We start from the raw sequence: 20812 nt of genomic DNA on the forward strand, positions 1-20812 counted from the left end.
AAAAAAGAAAAAAAGAAGACAGAAGAAAAAAAAAAAGCACCATGAACATTCATGGGTGCTCACTGTTAATTGTAAAGGTTCTACATGAAAAATATTGTCACTGGAGTTGTGCTCTACAGACTTTACAATGCACTGAACCATTATCTAAACCCTCTATTTTATATCCACAGTGAGCCTGGGAAGGCTCTCAGTGGCCAGGTGTGTACAATTGTATGGTAACTGTTGAGTCTGAGCCTGAACCACTGATTGAGCACCTGGGGAAAGGAGCCGGTCAGCCCTGGGAGCACAGGTGAAGGCAATTCAGCTGTGTGACCAGAAGGGAGGGAGCCTGGCTGCACCTCTTAGACCCCATTTAAGGGCCGAGCGCCACTGGGGAAGGATCTCAGGTTGGAGCTCCCTCTCCTTTGGAGTTTTCTCTGCAACCCTATGTATTTGGAAACAGGCGAGTGCTTTCTTTTTTTTCTTTTTGTAATATCTTTCTATTGTGCTAGTTCTTTTCTTGTTGCATCTCCTGTATCATCATTCCACCACGTTGCTCTTTCTTATTGGTACAATAATAAATCCCTAAGTAAGTCTTGATACTAAGAAATGAGACCATTGAAATGTCTTGTGGAGGTGAATTTTATTGCCCCTATACAATTCACGTAGTCTGTACTTCATGTTCTTCTGCTCCCACAAAGTGCATGGGAAGAATGTGTTTACACGTTGGAAACCAGCCTATCGTCCTATCAGATAAGGCCTCTGTTAAGAAAACTTGGTAGAGTTGAATCTTATTTCTGTTTACAATATCTGGTCCCATGGTGACCAGAGTTCATTCCTTTCACTAGGATTATCTCTTCTCCAGTCACAAACACAACAAGAAAGACAACTTTTTTTGTAAAGCGCTTTGTTTTCTGAAATTCAGTAGCTCTTACGTAATGAGGGTGATTGCTTCTACTTGTGAAGGACACCGAATTGTTCAGTGCCAGGTTCTCATACTGCTTTCAAACTATTCATGCTTTTTCTATTTATTACTAGCCAGTTCTCCTGCTGGAAGGGTGGGTTTTGACCATATTTGTGAGTGCGAGATGCCTTCAAAAAGTGACTCCTCCCCAGCTCTACCAGATAATGTAGCAAGCTGACTCTTTTTTTCCTGATAGAAATGCACGTCCTCATCCCACAAGGGATGTTAACTTAGATTGAATAAGGGCTAACTTAACTATTGCTGGGCAACCTAGCTGGAGAGTCTGATCTTGTCTTCTTTTTGTTGAGCTCTTTAGGTGAGTCAGAACTAGGGGGGACTGGTTATCGTGGCTGGTGACCGTGGTCCAGAACTTCCTGGACTCTTCAGATCTGAGGAAGTGACTGCACTGAACTGAAATTCCAAACCTTCAGAGGTTCATCCATCACTTTTACTAAATTACCTCTTCATTCTCTTTTCTGCTAAGAATCTAATTTTTATAGCACTGTAGAGAATTTTTATAGCACTGTACTTTATCTTGTCACAGTATTTTTGTCATTATTTTCATCTCGGTGAACTTTCAAATGATACTAAATAGACTCTGCCAGCCTGCCTGTAGGATAATGATGGAGGTATACATTTGCAAACGTTCACAGCTTCACCTCTTACCCTTTGGGTGAAGTCATGGCCTTCCTTTAGGGAAGTCATGGCTTTTGGTTTTCTTGGACAACACCTGGAGAATCTGTCTGTGTTTACTCCTTCTTTTCACTAGTGAATGGTGAAAAATACATGGGGTTGGATGTATTTTTATCTGATGCAGTAGTGCCTATGGGATGCAAATGGAGGAAGGGTCCAGCTGTCTACTCAGCACAGCTGATGCTTGGTGCATTTCCTGGCATCCCTTAACCAAGTGATTCCGCAGCACAGGCTTGCCCCTGCTTGCCACGCCTCTCCCTCTAGAGAAGTGTTTGCCCACTCAGGGAAGCAGAGGGAGAAAGGAGATTTGGCAATTTTCCTCATCCAGTTTTATCTGCCTCCTCTGTTCTCACCTAATATCAGGCCCAGAAAAAAGGATAATTTTCTAAAATGAGACCAAATAAATGTGTGTAGGGGTCAGGGGTGGCAAATTTAGCTAAAGATTTTAGTTTTGCTAAATGTTCCCACAGCCGAACTCATATATTTCATTCACCTGAATATACAATCCTGTGCAGAAAGCCTAGAGGCAGAAAAGTCATTTAGACTTCCAGAGCCATAAAAAATTTGTTCAATTAATGCACTCCTGCAATAGACAGCCAGATCATCACCTCCTATTATCCTCCCTCCGTAGAGGGGGGGCCAAATGGATAACGGAATGGGACAAGCAAGCAGCTTGGTGCTCTGGGAAATGGAGAAGGGCAGAAGAATCTCTTCTCTCTGGTGACAGCAACAGGGTCTGAGGGAGTGGCATGGAGGATCTTAGGAAAAGGTTCCGCACCAGAGGGCGGTGGGCATGGAGCAGGCTGCCCAGGGCAATGGGCATAGCCTCGATCTGCCAGAGCTCAGGGAGCGTTGTGACAATGCTCTCAGATATAAGGCTTGGATTTTGGGTGTCCTGAACTTGGTTGGAGTTAGAGATCCTTGTGAGTCCCTTCCAACTCAGGATATTCTGTGATTATTTGTGTTTCTTTGACATTGTTCTGCGTTGCCCTCCCTAAACTGTGCTGGGATAATGGATGTCTTGTACCATGATGGTCTCAGCCTCTGGTTCCTGAAGCTTGGAGTGATCAGTTTTTGAGTGATCTGCTATTACGTATTTTTATGGAAGACAAATAAAGGGCTTAAGCCTACGCTTTAGATGCCTTCTCCAGAAGGCTGTATCTTCACTGCAAAATCTGAATACGTTCAGAATTAGATAAGAGTTGAAGTCCAGTGCTCCAACTTGAAGCTGCAGTAACCTCCCTTGATTATTGCCTGGGCTGCCGCATCACTGAAGTCTCACCATAAACCCCAGTGGGATTAAACTGGCAAGAGCTACAGAAGCGATGAAGAATTTTTCTCTCTGACTTACAGAATAGGTTTGGGGGAATGCATCAAGGGGAGAGGAAACTTGGCTTTATTGCAGAAGGATCCCATCTTGGACATGTTCTGAGTAACAAGAGGGCAAATCCAAAAGGAGCTATCAGAAGGACGGCGCTGTCTTAGTGCAAATTCACAACCAGGCTATAGGCAGCTGTGCTACAAAAATTGTGACGTGCAGTGGTTGTCGCAAGCAAGGGCAGCCCTCAACCTGTTACACATTTTTATCCAGAGAAACATTTGTCTTTTCTCCTTGTTTCCTCCCCCCAAATAACTTAAAACTCTGTCCAGACGGGCGCTTTCATCGGTTGCCTGAATTGAGGTACTCGGGGCAGCCATGTTCCTTCAAAGTAACATCTGTTATTTATTTTCCTGGTACTCAGTTGAAAAGCCTCCTGTCACTAACTTGTTACATTCCTGCCGCACGCGTGTCCATGCTGGTGTTTGTAATTGTCCGGTTTCTCAAATGAACTCTATCTATTTAAATCTGCCAGTCCTTGTTTCTTGTCTTACCTGCTGCGCAGGGAGAGTGGAGCCAGGGAGGGTGGAGGTGATGACAGTGGAGTTTTTATCTCCAAATCTCTAGGGGGATAAGGTTGCATGGTTTGCAATTAGACAAGCAGGTACTGTGGCAGAGGACATCATTTCCTTCAGCAGGTTATCATTTGGAAAAAAATCGGGAACCTCTTAATATACAGTATATCTTGCTGAATCTATTACGGCTCTCTCTCAGCCAGCTTTAAGAGACTGATCTTAATGGCCTTTAGCTCTTTTGACAAAAATAGGAGTTTAAGCTGGGTTCCTTATCCTCCTCTTCACCGCCAGCTCGCAGCAAAATGCTGTGTAAAACGTCCCACGGAGCTGAAGGCATCTTGAGCTGCTCGTGCGGCTGGTTCTGCACAATGAGGAGAAGCTGCCAGTTTGGGCAGTGCTATCCACGTCAGGCCATTAGGCACGGCCCAGCATTGGGCCGCTGATGCTCATCTTCCATTGCAGGAGAAGCACAGGATTACATTTGCAAAAGGATCCATGTAACAGATGAATGGGAAATAGCATCTTTTTTTCTTGGTGGTTGTGCAACGAGAGGAGCCAGCTCTGAGCTTGCAGTTGCAAAAGGCGCAGGAAGAAATGTAGGACTTGGAAAAGGTGGTGCTTGGACAAAGATAGTGCTTTTAACATCCTTAGTGTCTTCACTTCAGAGCAGCCCTAATGTTTCAGCGTGACAGATTGGCACGGTGGAATAGGGCCCAGACCACTGCTTGCATCATGACAGTGGCTTGATTTTCTTGCTGTTATCTATCTGGATGCACAATTGTTTATTTCTGTTGTATTTCTAGAATTCACATAACTGTCATTGCAATGGAAGAAAAATACTTGAGGAGATTTTGTAGCAACTTACTGGTGAGAAATGGCCAACTTGGTGTGAAAAGATCATCTCCATACGTTCTGCGTAAGAGTTGTGTGCATCGCCGATCAGGAAGCTTTGTGATCAATACCAGATCTATTTCTTATCAGAAGCTTTCTCTTGAATGTAGGTATAATATTTATTTCTCAAGACTTCTTCAAGAAGTTCCAGCATGGGAATTTTTGATCAGCAAGTGCAGGAGGTTGATTACTATGACTTATTTTTAAGCTACAGAAGACGAGCAATTTATTTTTAAAGTGTATTGCCCTGAGCTGTAGGAGTGACAGGACAGCTCCTCCAAGTTTGGTGAGTTGGCATCCTTTGATCAGCAAGAGAGCCCAGCAGTTGCTGGTCCCTTTTTTTTTTTCCCCCTAGAAATAAGGAGTTTTGTCATTTAGATTTATAACAATACAAAGCCAGCCAAAAAGTTTTATCTTAATTTCCTGTTGCCAGCGATATGTTATGACCAGACTTATAGAGCCTCGTTCATATTTTCAGACAGAAGGGGCCATCACCATCAGACCCCAGAGACTGATCTGCAATGCCTGCCCAAAAAATTAAGCACATCAAGAAGCCTCATCCCATTCCAGCCACCACCCCACTACCACAGAATGGCTTGGGTTGGAAGGGACCTCAAGGACCATCAAGCTCCAACCCCCCCTGCCACATGCAGAGCTACCAACCTTCCTATTTACTACTAGACCAGGCTGCCTAGGGCCCCATCCAACCTGGCCTTGAACACCTCTAGGGATGCGACATCCACAGCCTCTCTGAGCAGCTGTTCCAGCACGTCACCACTGTCATAGTCAAGAACTTCCCCCTGACATCCAACCTAAATCTTCCCTCCTTCAACTGAAAACCATTTCCCCTTGTCCTGCTGTTATCTACCCCTGTAAAGAGTTGACTCCCCTCTATCTGTAGGCTCCTAGGCTGCAGCACATGGATATCTGGGTAGTTTCCCTCCTGACAATGTGTTTTTGTTATTCTTATTGATGCTTTTTACTAATGAAGATCTCTGTGAATTCATCCCCTTTAAACCAAACCTTTTAAACTTGAGACTAAAAGCCAAATAAGCAGCTGGAATGAACCATAGGAGGACTCCTTTGCCAGGCCAACTCCCAGGCTGTAGGGAAGGGAGCTCTAGGTCTTGAACTTATGTCTTGCGGTGCTACCTATGAACCTAGTTAGACATTCCCGACTGTTCCCTAAACAAAGGCTAAACAAAAGTAGGAATTACTTGTACGTGGCCAGGAAAGAACAATTAATTCATGTTGTCAGGATTTAGCTTGCATTTCAGGGTTGCTTTGCATTTTTTTCCTTGTTGGTAATTTTATCTTCTCACAATCCTCTCTCACTGGAGTGAGGGAATTGTATTCTTTGTCCCCCTCCCCTTTACTGGGAGACATAATTTATACCAGTTTCCACGAATTTGCCACAATAAAGAATCCATTGCTTTCAAGGTTTTGTTTTTTTTTTTTCAAATTTCCTCAGACAGTGAAAGTAGCATTTGCTGAAATTAAGGTGCATTTTGCCAGAAACGTGATGCTAATCCTCTTAGTTTTAATGGTTTTGAAATGGTTTGTATAAGAAGGTAAACAGAGTAGTTGATTAATAGGAAGGAAGTCAATTGGCCATGGTGCAAGTGTTATATGCTATACTGTACAATAGTTCTTTATTTCTTCAGAACGAAACACAGACTGCTCTCCTTTTTAAAGTCCTTATGTGTAAACTGATACATCTTCTTATACTGTACTGCTCAGAAGTGTTTGATTCCATCACAAAAAAAAAGCAAGCAGTGCACTTAGGAAAGAAGTCAAACTCTTACCACTGATAAGATACTGAAGTGACACCCGCTATCTTCCCTTTCTATTGGAAATGGACAGATATAAGGAGGTGCTTCACATTTTTAAGTCTTAAATCTTGGAAAGCTCCAGGCTGAGAAGGTTTGGGTTTTGGCTTATTAAACTTGCAGTGCAGGGAGGAGGAGGAAGGACGGGAGACAAAGGGACTTAGTGAGCAACACTGTTTAAGAGATTTTCATGTGTGACTTATTCAAGAGAGGCTGTTCCATTTTGGGTTACTTTGCAGCGTCTCCTGTCTGAGCCCCGATGCCAAGTCCCACTAAAGCCAGGTCAGTGCCCCCCCCATCGATAATCCACCTGCATTGCTCCCAGGGCTCGGGCCCTCCCTGCATGTAAGGCAATAGGAGCCAGCGCGACCTCCAATTCCTTTGGCACAGTAGCAAAACTCTGGCTGGCAGGAACCACGGGGCCAAATGCTCTCGTTAATTGGGCTCCGTCAATTAACGTTTTCAGTTAAGTGCTGCAATGCTGGTGTGAAACGGCTGCACGTCTGAGCATGGGAGGTGATGGGTAACCTAAGAGCTCTGAAGGAAGCCGTGGTTAAAAAGATGGGCTGGTGACAGAATGTCAGGGCTTACATAGGGAATAAGACATTATCCTGAGAAGATATTGAGGAATAATTAGAAGTGGAAACTGCTGCAGGAAGGCAGATTGCAGGTGTTTCCCAGGGCTCAGAGTGAGCACAGCAGCAGTGGAATGGCCTCCATCCTCTTCTGAAGAGGCTCTTACCTAGTGAAATATTACAGCGCGATCTGAAATCGATGAAGGGCTGTCCAAAGGCAATCAGGTTATCTCCTGCTTCTTTGTCCTGTCTGCAAAGGTTATTTTTCTAAAGCTAGCGCTGAGGATCTTCGCTAGTCGACGTAAGTAACCAAAATAATCTAATTTGAAATGCTGACTTTAAAATAAAAAAAAATAATTGTGAAACTGGACACTCCTAGGCTTATTTTGGGATGAAAGACAGATGAGTCAAGAAACTATCATGTTAATTTAAGAATAAAATCACTGATACACTAATTCTGTGATGTCTTGCTATACTCCAATCTGCAATTGCCTTTTCTTTATTTTTTGGTAAAGAACAGTTTTTACAAAGCATTAATTTATGATCCCAACTTCTCTTACACATCACAGCTCTCATTTCTGGAATTGCGTGCATGGTATCAATGATTAACACTTCTTCATTTTAAGCAACAAGTAGCGTAATTAACTTAAAAAAAAAAAAACCAAACTTTTAGAACTGTATCTGTCTCTTGATCAAAGAGATGTTACTGACTCGGCATTAGGGTTTGGCAGTTGTTTAACTTAATCGTATGGGAAGAGACATAGAAACAGCTCGAACTACTAAACGTTCCTGTTCTGTATCACTCCTGGTGAAACAACAGCATTCTTCTCATTTCAGAGACTCTACAGGAATACAGCTGAGCACAGCAGTGAGCGCAGAAGAAGCGTTAACCAAATCATCTATATCGTGAGATCTAAATATTGCCTCTTCCAGCGCTTGTAAACTTTCCTTCCAAGCTGGCTGCGCTTCTCTCAATTGCAGTAGTGCCATCCGAGAGCAATTCTATTAGATGCAGTGCTCCAATAATCAGTGCAACTGTAATCAATAGCTGTAAGTCCAAGAAAGTAGCTGGATGCGGGCTTCCCGTCTTTCCTTGCTCTTTGATTTAACTTCAGAGCAGCGTGGAAGTCAAAGCAGCATTCCTTTGGAATCTGTTTTAAAGCATCTACGATGCTTCCACTTGAATGAAGCTGTCATCCCTTATTACTAAAAGCCAGGAGATGGCTTTTTTGGGCTGGGACTGAGTTCAATGTCTCAGGCTGTGACAGACAGCAAGGCGAAGAGCAAGCACAGGGCACGCTGTCCAAATGGGTCTCCCAGCACTGGACCTCCCAAAGCACAAATGAGCACAGTGAGTACCAGCAGAGGGACTTCTCCAAGTTGCTTGGTGTGCTGATGAACACGGGAGCCACCAGCAGCAGTGTGGGGAGCCAAAAAGGAACACAAAGCACGTGCAGGGCCGTCTCACTACAATCAGGGGGTCTGTGTTTTTCTCAATGCTTCAAAATGCTCCTTTGTGAGCACTTACGGCAACGTTTCACTGTTGTTCCTAAATATCAGCAACCACAACGCGCCCTAATTTTTCATTAATGATTATTGCCTTTCTCTTGTTATGTAACAGGTCCAGTATTCATCATATTCATCACATTCATTTCCTTCCACATCCGTTGCAGTTTCACCACCTCATTGCCCTTTACCAGTCTTACATGTGATGGGTAAGTCCTACTGCCTTGAAATACTCAGGTGTTTGCCCTGCACTTGACATCTTTCAGCCATGCCGAATCTCGAATGACTAAGCAGTGATCCATGTAAACGTCACGTCATCTTGTGTTTGATACCTTTTAAACACAGGAGGTGAAACTAATAGTCCTTCCCCTTCTTTCTTTCACCAGAAAGATGAATCGCTCTATTTGTACTGGCTGGAAAATTAAAAAACATTTTATTTAGTACCACTATTTCAGAACAAGCACCTTCTTGAAATACAGAGGCACGCTGGAAACACAGAAGCACGTTTTCGAACAAGCACAGATATTCTCAGCACTGCTTTATGTATTTATTTCAGCCTCAGAAGCTGATGTACTGAAGTTTTCCACGACACCTCCAAGCAGATTATATTGTATACACTGTGTTTTGTAAAACGTACTCGGGGATGTAGGGAAGAGGCCTCTGATTTGAACGTGTCGCTATCCCTGGAGGCGTTCCAGAGCCATGGGGATGCAGCAGTGAGCGTGGGGGGTGGGATGGGGTGGGCTTGGGGACTTTAGTCGTCTTCTCCAACCTTAGTGATTCTGATTCTCTGTGACACAGCTGCAGGTGGTGCCCTGCAAACCCTGCAAGGGAGCAGCCAGGCGCTCTGCTCCACGTGCCGATGTCACGGCCGGGCTCTCCTGCAGCTTCAGCCCAGCGGGGCTGTCACCAGCTCCATCAATTAAACCCCACACCGCTCCGTCGTTCTGCTGAGTGCTCGGAGAGCCTTGTTCTCACTGGGGTGTAACAAGAGTAATTATAATAATGATTTCCCCATTCCTTGCCGGCGCGTTTTCTCTTAGCAACAGGCTCGAGCACCGCAAGAAACGTGATCAAAGTTGAAAGAAAATTCTCTTTGATGCAAAGGAGTTTTTGTTGCTGTTTTGGTTAGGGAGGGCAAGCGGGGGAGCCTGTCAGTGCAGCCAACTAATGACAAACACGGGATAAATCTCCGTGGGGATTAGCGCGGTCTGAATGCAAGTCAAGTGCTCCGATTCTGTAATTTCAACCAAGTAGCACAGCAACCTACAGGCTTTTTAGTGTTTAGGTTGCCACAGAGAAGCTTTGCTGTCATCCCTGAAACACTTTCTCGGTAAGAAATTTCCTGGAACACCGAGGTCCTGTTTCTTCTGGGAGGTTAAGTCACTGCATTATCTCCTCGGGTGAACGTTCATTATGCTCCTCTAGCACGAGCATTCTTCTGTACCGCAGGCTGCCTGGCTCTCCCATAGGCAGTAACAGCACCAAGCGGTGTTCGGTGCTGCTAATCTTGCTCACCTGCCAATTAGCTGTAAACCGTAAGAAGTATTGTACCCAAAAAGGAAAAAAAAGGAAAAAAGCTAAAAGCTGGATCAGTTTCAAGTGTAATTACTTCAAAAGAATTCAATATACTATTGCCTCAAACAAAACCAAAAAAGTCTGAACCCTTAATCCTCTTTGAAGATGCTTCTTACTGATATATCCCATCACATAGTTATAACACCGGTGACAGTGCTTAGAGAAATCATATCCTCTGTTCAGCTAAGCCAGGAAATGCATTTGATTCTCTTGCTGTAATTTTCTGCAGCAGCTCAGTAAATGCGAGCTCTTCACTCTGTGCAAACTGTCCCATCCATGCCACTTGGTTATATGCTGTGCAATAAATCTACCAGTTGTAAAGTAATTTAGAGTGCTTGTGTCTACATTATAAAACATCTGTTTTGCACGTACGTATTCGCTTGTCGTTCGAGAAATGTGTTTTTTAGAAAGCAGCTATGGCCCTTCCTTAAAGCGCCTCAGTACATGAATACAACGCACGGCTGTGTCTGAGGTTAAACCCGACCCAGAAGCGAGTGCAGGGACATGGGGACATCCGGGCTGTGCCCGTCACCAGCAGGGCCAGGGAGTCCAGCGCTCACGGGAGGAAAGCGTCCTTCCTTCGGCGTGCTCATCCTTCAGCCAGGGCACACAGCCCGGTTAGTGCGGAGTAACTGAGCAACCGTGAAGGGCTTTTACCCTGCAAGGCTGACTTGGCAGGTTTCTAAAGAGCTTTCCAAATACCTACGAAGTTTAGAGTAATGATTTTTCATAGAATCACAGAATGGCCTGGGTTGAAAAGGACCGCAATGCTTATCTATTTCCAACTCCCTGCTGTGGGCAGGGTCGCCAACCGCCAGACCAGGCTGCCCAGAGCCGCATCCAGCCTGGCCTCGAATGCCTCCAGGGACGGGGCATCCACAACCTCCTTGGGCAACCTGTTCCAGTGCCTCACCACCCTCTGAGTGGAAAACTTCCTCCTCATATCGAACTTGAACCTCTGTTGCCGTAGCTTAAACCATCCCCTCTTGTCCTATGGCCGTTTCTTTTCTGCACGTGCACCGATTTGTTTAGGGTTTGTCTGCTTTCCCCGTCAGTCAGCTCCTGCACCCCGCCGGGGGCTACGAGGAGAGGAGTTTGCTGCAAATTATTACAAAGTCAGCACGCTTCCTGTAAGCATTCCTCAGAAGTGAAACGAGCACGGAATTTGCTTTATTTCAGACCGGAGCCTGTTCTTTGTTATCATCAGATTTACAAAACAGGACTGTTTGCAGCAATAACCACTTGAGGAGTAAAGGTCCTTACTGGACGGTGGCGTTTCGTGTTTTCTGCTTCATACAAACTGCAGCTACTTAACAACTGAGCTATAAAGAGTTACATTCCTCAACAGACCAATTCTCGAAAAGCTCCAGCAATTAAAAATAAGAAACGTCCTGTAGGTTTTAAAATACAAAGACTGAACACGTGCAACCATACGATCCATTCGTTTTATATTTTATTATACAGTGGCATATAATACAGCATAACGTTTGATCCTTTTGGAACAAAAACCAGACAGCTTTTTTTAACCTGCACTTTTTCCACCAACCTGAGCTTAAACGCTCAGCGTCAAGAAGGTTTAATTCAAATCTTCAGCTCAGCACTGTCGATTCACTTGTATGTATAACATACATACTGTGCAGACCAGAGATGGAAGCTGCAGACAGCAGTCTCCTTCCAAAGGACGTTTCATCCTAGCCCATCACAACAGTCACCGATAGAAGCTCGCTGATGACGAGGCAGAAATTGGGAGGCGAGTAAAAGGAAAGCGCTGAAAAACAACGGCTCTGAGTTCTTGCAGCGGTTTAAGGCAGCCCTCTAGAGCCACCACGGAGCACTGCAAAAGCGAACGGCAGCGGAAAGCTTCGCTGCTAAAGGACAGATCGTTTTCCTTTTTTATTTACTTGAATGTGCCCTAATTTTAATAACCGTCTGTGGGAAAGATTGAGCTTCCTCAGCCGAATAAAGGACCGCGTGAAGTCTTTGATTCACGATGTAGTGGGGCAACGGGCCGTACACCTTAGCAAGGAGCCCACCTTCCTCTCCCACTCGCCCACCTTTTCCCAAACCCCCGTCACCGCCGTGTCTGAGAGCTTCGCCAACCATCTGGTCCGGCCCCAGAAAAGCAGAGCTTCTGGCAAGGAGGGGACGTTTAAGATAGAGGGTCTCTATGGGACCTGCTCCCATCTGCCGCAGCCGCTGCGAGAGATTCCCATCTGGTTCAGCTGGCTTCACGTGGGCTCCCCACCCCGTGAGCTCCGTACTCACTTTTTCCGCAGAGAAAACCTGCACATCTCCTGTCTGAAAGCTGGCCCCAGTTTTCCGTTTTCATCCATTTTTAAGCAAAAAGTCCTATACGCTGTTTAAGAAGAGGCCTATCCTTGCTTTTTGTCTTTGTTCCGAAAGAGAAGAATCCAGCGGTTTGATTTCACAATAAAACACAAAGTCGCTCGATTTTTGACTGACGATTGTAGGTTTTCTTCAGGGAGGATTTGTAAGGAAAAAGCTCTCTTAGATGCAGTGAAAAAGGTAAGAGTAGATTATGGAACAAAAATGGCATGGTGACAAAAACATACTCCAATACGAAACAATTCCCTACGCCTTTCACCACAGCCAGGTATTTGACGGTAAGCCGGTTAGTTCCCTGGGAGAATCATATCCATTTTTATTTCGCTAGGAACGGATGCTGAGATTGGACGACGGGGACATTTTTGGGGATGGAGGTAGCCGCTACTGTAATCGGCGGTTGGACTGCGTGCTAGTTCTTCCTACCATTTCCGTTGGTATACTTCTCTTGGCTTGCACGTGCAGAGCACTGAACTCCCCAAAGGAAGTTTGAGACACTGCAGAGCGTCGCATCGTTGGCTCTAATCCACCACGCACGGATCCGGCCGGCTTAGCGGCTTCATTTACATTCAACCCATGAAAATGCCTGAAGTTACACTACGTTTCGGAACCCAAACTCAGCTCCTCTGGCGGTCTGAGGTTGGAAGCGGGTAGCAGTGAGCAAGAAGCGGCCTGAAAGGCCTGAAGCAAAGCAGAGCGTGTCCCAAACCAGCTTCCTAACAGCTTCTTCAACGGACCAGGGAAGTTAAGAACTGCCTGCGTGACCACGATGCTTTTTGCACGCACCTTTCAGAATCCATCGCGCTTACAGCGGAGCGCACGCGATTTGTGCTTTGTGCCTCCGGGCGGATGAGCGCTTCAGAGTGAGACTTCATAAACAAGGCCCTTTTCTAATTTGGAAAACGACTGCCATTTATAAACGTTTCGTATTTATTTCTAATGAGTTTACCGGGGTCTACGTCTGAGAGAGATACAGCTGAAGTCATTGAACTGATTAGACATTAGAAAAACGCATTCATATATAACCTAGGATAACAGAGCAACCTCTGATTTACGACTCTCTCAGTTGCTGGACCTGCTAGCGAGGAAAGCAGCACTGCTCCGGCAGCCTTCAGCAGAGGCATCGCACCGCTGCTTTCTTCCCCATAACCCACCGGCGGCACCTCCGTCCCCCTTCGCTCAGCTCGAGCTCATCCAGCTGGGCCTTATTCAGCCCAAAGCATCCACCAGGAACGGCCCATAGCAGCCCAACAGATGCGTACGGTGTTCTGGGACTCGCTGAGAGGAGCCTCACTACGGACTGTTTCAAAAATCACGCAGTAAGTAGGTTTGGCACGGAGAAAGAACAGAGGACGATATGGCGGCGGTGCTTTTTCCACAGTTCATCTTCGCCACGTCGCGGATGCCCACGGAGCGCCCGGGTCCTTTTGTTTGCACGTGATGAAGGAGGTCGGAAATGTTCGGCGTAGCGCTGAGCCAGGTCCCGCCGTGCCCACAAACCTCGTGCAGACCGAACTAAGCAAGACGTGCCGGAGAACAGCGCGACTCCCATTTAACGCCATCACTGTGGCGTGCGATTGCACGCTAGCTCACATCCTGAGGAATCGTAGCCACCCACCCTCAACCTGAAGGCTATAGGTATTTAAAAGGCTTTAACTGAAAGTATTGATTTTCAGAAGCAAAATTAAAACACGACTGTTTTCCTGCCTCCTAAGAGCAGTAACAGAAGAGCTAAACAAACCTCCTTGCCAATGTAAAGTCCTATTCCTATTGCCAGCCTTTCTGTTGGCTCCCGATTTTTCACGTTGACGCCGAAAATGTCCCTGAAATACAAGTTATCTGTGAAATTACAGTTATTGTATCATCCTTCTTCCACAAAAAGGGAAACCGAGCGACCGGCTGCCTAAAATAACAACCCCGCGCAATCCTGTCGCGCTTTTCCGATGCTCTTGCATTCACCTCCCCTAACCCGGCGCCACCGTGATAAGCATAACCATTTTCTCCCCTGTGCTATATTTTGGCCATATGCTGGAATTTGATCCAGAAGTCGCCATTTGCTAAGGATAAGTAATGGCTTTAACGCCACACACCGACACCCGAACCTTATCAATTTTTCCCCGTTTCATTTCTTCCAATAACCCGACGAATTGGTTTGAGCAAGCAATTCAGAAAAAAAATAAATGTAATAGAGGCCCCTCTTTTCAGAAAGGTACTTCTGTCCAATTGCTTTCATCTTGAGAATACAGCTATGAGGTCTGTTTCTAGGGATGTCCTTCAGCAGGCAGCAGGAATTGCAAAATCAGTCACACAAATGGCCTACCACATATAAAAATAACCAATATATCAACAGGGCTGAAGCCAAGCAGCGGTTAAAATAACTACCGGATCAGTAACGCTAAACGTACAACGCAGCTCAACAGATAGACCTAGAGAGAAAAAAAGCAGGCCACTTTTAGTTCGATTTACGCCATCGCTTCGTTTTTATTCAAGATACAAAACATTCTGAAAAGCGAATGCTAAAAATTAGAAAAGATTGCCATAACAATCTGAAATACAACAAAGCGCAAAACGGGTAGGGGAACATTCCTGTCTCTAATGAGACAGACGCTGGGGCTGAGATAAATCTGAGATCGTCTCTGTGGTGGCAGAGCCTTCTTAAGCAGACACCACAGGGCCCGCTCCCGCCGCACGCGGTTTTGCTCTCTTCCACGCCGCTGCTTTAGGGATAAATCCTACCCCGTCAGTCCAGGCGCGAGTCAGCAACTTCTCTTTAAGTTGAGCTGCATTTATTTGTAGTTGCATTTTTGGAGAGCCTGGAGGACGGAGGGAGGTAATAAGACGTGCGGCCGAAATGACTTCGATTGCAAAAGAATATAAGCCCCTCGGCCTGTTCCGAAATCCCTCTGCAAACCTTCCTACATCGGCATAATCTTTTCTGTTTATAGGGAAACGAGTTTGTTTGTTCGGACGAAGCGCAGCTACACGTGGCTGTTTATGCTGCAAGAGTACCGGACTGATAACGGCCCGCTCAAGGGTTGGACGGAGCACATCCGCAGACAACTTGACGTGCTGCACGTTTGCCAGGTGCCGGAGGACGTTGACACATGCTAACACAGGAAGCAAAGAAGGATTTGGATGGGATGAAGGCGCATTAAATACTCCGTCGTGTATCAGAGAAGGCTAACCCTGTCTGTACAGGTGGAAAAAAGCTTAAGGACAGCACAGCTAGCGAGATACGCATTTGATCTCTCCTAGAAGCCGCAGGCTGAAATCCCACTCTGCTTGAAGTCCCACACACCGAGTTCAACGGGGCCAGCGCTTAGCCTATCATCAGCAAATTTCTTGATTAGACGGTGCAAAAATATCGTCCTGGCTAAAGACAATTATTTTCAGTGTCTCGGGTGGAGCTCCAGGAAAGGAGGGGACAGACCCTATAGCAGGGTCCGTGGCGACGGAAAATGGGGAAACGGCTTCAGGCTCAAGGAGGGCAGATTCACGTTCGATTTAAGACAAAAATATTCTACGGTGAGGGCGGTTTTGAGTCGCTTCACTGCTCGTGAAGGACTGAAGATGAATTTTCCCCCGCTAATGCAAATCCCGGCAAGTTTTACGCCGTGCCGGCAGCTGCCGGGCACGCAGGAGCGCCGATCCCTTCCGTCAGAGGCTGTCGAGGCGCGCAGGCATCAACAGACGGCGGTCAGGAGGAGGGAGGTCGCTCCCGGCGCTCTGCCCGTTGCCCCGTGCCGCCGCGAGGGGGCGCCGCTGAGCCGCCGTCACGGGGCCGTCAGCCGGGGCTGTCAGCACACAAACCTCGTCCTACGCAGCCTCGACGTCTGCGCTGCGCTGCGTTTGTGCTGTGAAGGCTGAGTACGCTGCGTAGGGTACAGGGAGAGCTGTTTTGGCCTAAGAAGAAGAATATGTGGCTGGGAACGCCGGAAACCTTCTAGCCACACCTTTTCCCTCTGAATGAACGGGACTGTTTTCACGCCCATTTGTGCAGCACTGCATACAGGAAGCACTCCTTGTCCGTTAAAAACTATTGATATTGAATAAATAGCAGTTGAATTAAAGAATGTAGATTAGAGAAGGCATCGAGACGCCGAGCGGGTCCAGAGGAAGGCCGCTAAGACGATCGGAGGGCTGGAGGACCTCTCCTAGGAGGAAAGGTTGGGGGACTGGGCTCGTTTAGCTTGGAGGAGATCTGACAGTGGCCTTCCAGTACTTGAAGGGAGCATATAAACAGGAGAGGGAGTGGCTGTTTACGAGGGTGGATCGTGAGGGAACAAGGGGGAACGGTTTTAAACTTTTAGGGGAGGTTTAGGTTAGATATCTGGAGGAAGTTTTTCACTCAGAGGGTGGCGAGGCACTGAAACAGGTTGCCCAAGGAGGTTGCGGATGCCCCGTCCCTGGAGGCATTCGAGGCCAGGCTGGATGCGGCTCCGGGCAGCCCGGTCCGGTGGTTGGCGACCTGCACACAGCAGGGGGTTGGAACTGTTGAGAAAGCAGCGCCAGCTCACACCAGTAGCCGTAAGCTCTGTGCTACGATGCTATTTGTCTCCCCGAACGATTCCCTCAGAACATTAAAGGAAACGTCAGGGTTTCGCTCAGCTGGGACACGAGCTGTCACCGAACCCTCAGCAGGATCTCTCGCACATTCAGATCTCCCTTCTTTTCCCACCCGTCGCCGCTGATGTCCGTAACAACATAGTAAATTAAGAACGATGCTACGTCAAGTGAATTGCATCACCGAAGTCTTTACAGAGTACCCGTGTCCTTAGCTAGACATAAGTAAAATCTCAGGGAAGGTCTTCCTAGTGATTTCCATGACAAATGGACGTAACCCCGAGCAACGCGGCAGAGAAGCGTTCGCAAAGCTCCACGAACGAACGAATCCCACGAGGAGGCGAGAAGGAGAAGCGCGCAGCAATCTTCAAAGCGCAGTTTAAGTCCGTCATTCAGATCTAGAGTCCACGTGTCTACCTGTCAAAGCCCCGGGCCCGCCCTAACGAGGCCCGGCTGCGCTAACGAGGCAACGACCGCCAGGTGCCGGCCACAGCTGCGCCTCGTCCGGAGCTCAGCGCACGGCCCGCCCCAAAGCCTCTTAAGCTCCTCCGGGGGCTGCCGGGAGCCACGGAGGTGCTCGGGGCAGTTCCTAGTCGCGTGTGCCGGAGCCGGGTGCGTTTCTCGTCCGCTCCCGGTGCCGTCGGGGCCGGGAAGCACCGTGAGGGGCCGCGTTGGAAACGAAGCTTTGGAGCTCTGTTTAACGTTCTCTGTTTCGTATTTATTTTTCGTTTTCAGGCTGCAGAGCGGCATAAAGGTTCGCCCCAACCGCTGAGCCGTGCTGATCGTAATGGGACCCCGGAGGCGGCGGGCGCTCGGCAGTCCTCGGGGGCTCTTCGTTCGGGGTAAGAGGCCGCCGGGCTCTCACCGTGCTCTTTTTGGGGCCGGCGCAGGGCTATCGCCGGGCTCTCCCGGCTTTTCGGAGCCGCTGTCGCATCGCTGCCCGCCTTCCGTCGCGTTCGATTCTTTTATCCTCTCCCCACCCCGGGTTTTTTTAGCGAGCGCTTCAGTTCCTCCCGCTCTCGAGCGGGACGGGGCCGCGTTCCCGCAGCCTCAGCGGCTCTTTGCGTTTTTTCTCGCTCCCGGCAGCGCCAAACCCAAGCGTTCTCTTATCGCGACCTGAGCGAGGGCTGCGGCAGAGCCTCTGCTCATCCCAAACCGGCGAGCGTTTGGGAGTCAGTAGGCGAGTTCCTGCTTCTAGCGGCAGGATGGGACCGTCTGTTCTCCCCCTCCTTACGTTTATCTTTAGGAGCAGGATCTCACTCCCATCGTGAGGACACAGTGGGACAGCTCGCGTGACTGAAATGCTGTTCTGGATGGTTGTGTTCTTTTTCAGCGTGACAAACGATCGCGGTGCTGGAGTGGCCACTCAGGTGAGAGAGCTGGATTGAGCCCTGCCTAGGGATGAGTGAAGAAGAGGAGAGCACTCGGGTGAGACTTAATAGGCAGGTAAAGGCAGGTAACATATTTAGGGGACATAGCTTATGAACCAGGATGAGAAAGTAAATAAGATCTTCTGCGCACAGCTGAAAGCAGCCTCACAACTGCGGGCATTAGTTGTCAGGGTAGATAGAGCCAGCCTGCCAGTTGTTAGGAAAGCAAGGCTGCCAGGCACGCTTATTGCAGGAGGTTTTTGCAAGGTGTCGAAGGTAAAACTTTGGACACAGGCGTTGGAGTAGGCTGTTCTCCCTATTGAGGGAGGGTCAAGTTCAGTATCTCGTGCGGGAGAAGCAAAGCAGTAAGTAGGGTTGAGACAAAGCTGACTCCTTCAAAGTCCACTGTCCTCCTAAAGGACCTAGTTGGAGTTATCCCTGCAGTTAGAGCATCAGAAGGGGTCCAGCAAAGGGTTGCCGACAGCGGCGCAATTCCTTCCTCTGTGCTCAGGAGGAGCGCGTGTCTAGGAGCAGGAAAGTAAGGAAAAATGGCAGGAGAGCTGCACGGGAGAAGGAGGAGCTTGAGAAGGGGAGCAGGAAGAGATGGGATGAGGAAGGAGAAGGTCCACTTAATATCACCTTTTAGGGAGGGAGAACAAGGGTAACAGCTGTTTGCAAGCTGGCGAACAGCAAGCTGGCGACTGGGGATGGCGAGGGCCTGCCGCTTCGTCAGGCGGGGGCCCGGAACGCCTTCTGTGTTTCAGCTATCAGCCCTGAGACTGCAGAAACCGCTCCTTGAGAATCCCGGATCCCAGAGGAAAGAGGCCTTGAGGAAGGATGACTTCTCGATTGCGGAGGAGGTAGGTGAATATCACCTAGGCAAAACTGATGCTCACAGATCCCTGGGCTCTAACGGGATGTGCCACCTTGCACCCAGGGAGCTGGCAGAAGCCATCGCCAGCTGGTTCTCTATTGCATTCTCTATGATCTTTTCTATAGCAAAGATTTGTGAGGATGGGAGGATAGCCAGCTTTTCCGCAGCCTTCAAGGAGGGCAAGGAGGTTGGTCTCATCTCCGTGCCTGGACCAACTTGTTCCGGATGTCGTCTCCAAGCAACTTGAAGAGGTTTCTGTGGGGTACTAAAGGTGGATTCACCACGGGGAAATCAGGCCAGACTGACATGGGAGCCTTCCATGTTGTTGCGACCGTCTCCACAGATCAGAGAAGAGCAGGTGATGTTGCCCGCCTGACTTCAGCGAGGCCGTTAACACTATTTCTGGCAGGGTCCTTGTAAAGAATCTTAGGGGGAGAGAGACGGGGAGCCCAGGAGCGGGGGCAGACTCAGCATTGCAATGGTGGTGTTACGTGGGGCGGGTACTGCATGTTACTGTTCTTATTTTTTGTCAGTGAGCTGGATGAAGAGAGAGGGAGGTGATGATGCAACGCTGGGAGGAGCAGCTGACAGCTGGACTGCGTGAACTTCAAGGAGAGCAGGTATGGGGCTGTGCAGCTAACACGCACCCGCATGTTAGCGAGCGGCCTGCCGGAAGGGAGGCTTGAGGGGGACTCGGGGTTCAGCTGTGAGTCAGCAGGGTGCCTCAGAAAGCCAACGCTATCCTGGGGTGCGTGAAAATGAGTGAGAGCAATTGGGTTCTGAGTGTGGAGTGCTGAGTTGACTTCTTTGTCTCTGCAGGTCAAGAAGATGAGAAACTTGCACAGAGCGCAGCAGTGCAGCCAAGAAGATGAGGGGGCCTGGAGCACCTCCCTTCTGAGGAAAGGGTGTTCAACAAAGTATGGCTGTGTCAGCAGGAGAAGGGAAGGTGAGTGAGATTTGCCTACTTGCAGTAAGTTTTTGTAGGATGGGTGTTTTGTTGATGGGGATGATATTTGTGGACTTGAGGAACATAATTTTTTTTTACAAACAGAATGAGGAATGATGTCATTGTGAGAGCAATGGTATAGGCTAGCTGGGAATGTATGAAGCATGCTTCTCTGGGCATGTTTAAGTTGAGTTGGTGTTTTTCTGGGTAAGGTGCTGTAGCGAGGGAGTGTGATAGGTTAATGTTTAAGGAGCCTCTGCCATTTTGTACTGGTCTGTGGTTTTTGATCTGGTTTCAGGGTGAAGGCTGCAGAGAACTTCTGCAAGGAGCGGCCTGAACATGAGGTTACATGAGAGGTGAGTAGCAGGGGTGTGAGCCTTCCACCCAGCGGGCCCCTTGGTGGCGTTCCTGCTGCCTCTCTGGAAGGAAGTGAATGCTGCTTTAGTTGTGATGTGCCTGTGCTATCTGTGGGGTGGAGTTTTAAGCTGGCTTTGTGTGTCTTTTGTCCTTGCTGAGTTTAACTTTTTTGGTCTTAGGTGGTGTTTCAAGGGCAGTGCCTGCAGTGGATATGCAGCAGCCCTTGTTGTGGAGTTTGAAGTTTTCTGGAGAGGCTGGTTGCAATTGTTGATGGGGAGCTGTACTGTAGTCAAGGTGAAGTGCAACTGACTGCATAGGTATGTGGTTTCTGAATTTGTTTTTAAGTGTGTAGGAGCCACTTCTGTCAGAAGTGGCTGGTTTTTGTTGTTTTTAGGGGGCTGTTGGCTGGGGATTGCACTATCTCAAAGAGATTATATTTTTTTTTTTTGGT

General features: G+C 47.9%; 2 long non-coding RNA genes across 6 annotated transcripts; both read left to right on the forward strand.

Moving 5' to 3' along the window:
- Positions 1 to 7664: 7664 nt before the first annotated feature.
- Positions 7665 to 10308, forward strand: LOC109368889. The gene is made up of 3 exons (XR_002117342.1): positions 7665 to 7874; positions 8446 to 8539; positions 9132 to 10308. It is a non-coding gene; the product is annotated as an uncharacterized LOC109368889 (long non-coding RNA).
- Positions 10309 to 16973: 6665 nt separating this feature from the next.
- Positions 16974 to 20797, forward strand: LOC104912070. Of its 5 annotated transcripts, none has more exons than XR_002117345.2 (9): positions 16974 to 17426; positions 17550 to 17656; positions 18061 to 18260; positions 18949 to 19044; positions 19184 to 19416; positions 19592 to 19678; positions 19878 to 20004; positions 20303 to 20360; positions 20541 to 20797. It is a non-coding gene; the product is annotated as an uncharacterized LOC104912070 (long non-coding RNA). The 5 variants fall into 5 exon arrangements; XR_002117348.2 differs by having other exon boundaries at positions 18061 to 18184; XR_002117343.2 differs by having other exon boundaries at positions 18148 to 18260.
- Positions 20798 to 20812: the final 15 nt, after the last annotated feature.

Source organism: Meleagris gallopavo, chromosome 8, assembly GCF_000146605.3.
Source record: "Meleagris gallopavo isolate NT-WF06-2002-E0010 breed Aviagen turkey brand Nicholas breeding stock chromosome 8, Turkey_5.1, whole genome shotgun sequence".
Taxonomy (NCBI): Eukaryota; Metazoa; Chordata; class Aves; order Galliformes; family Phasianidae; genus Meleagris; species Meleagris gallopavo.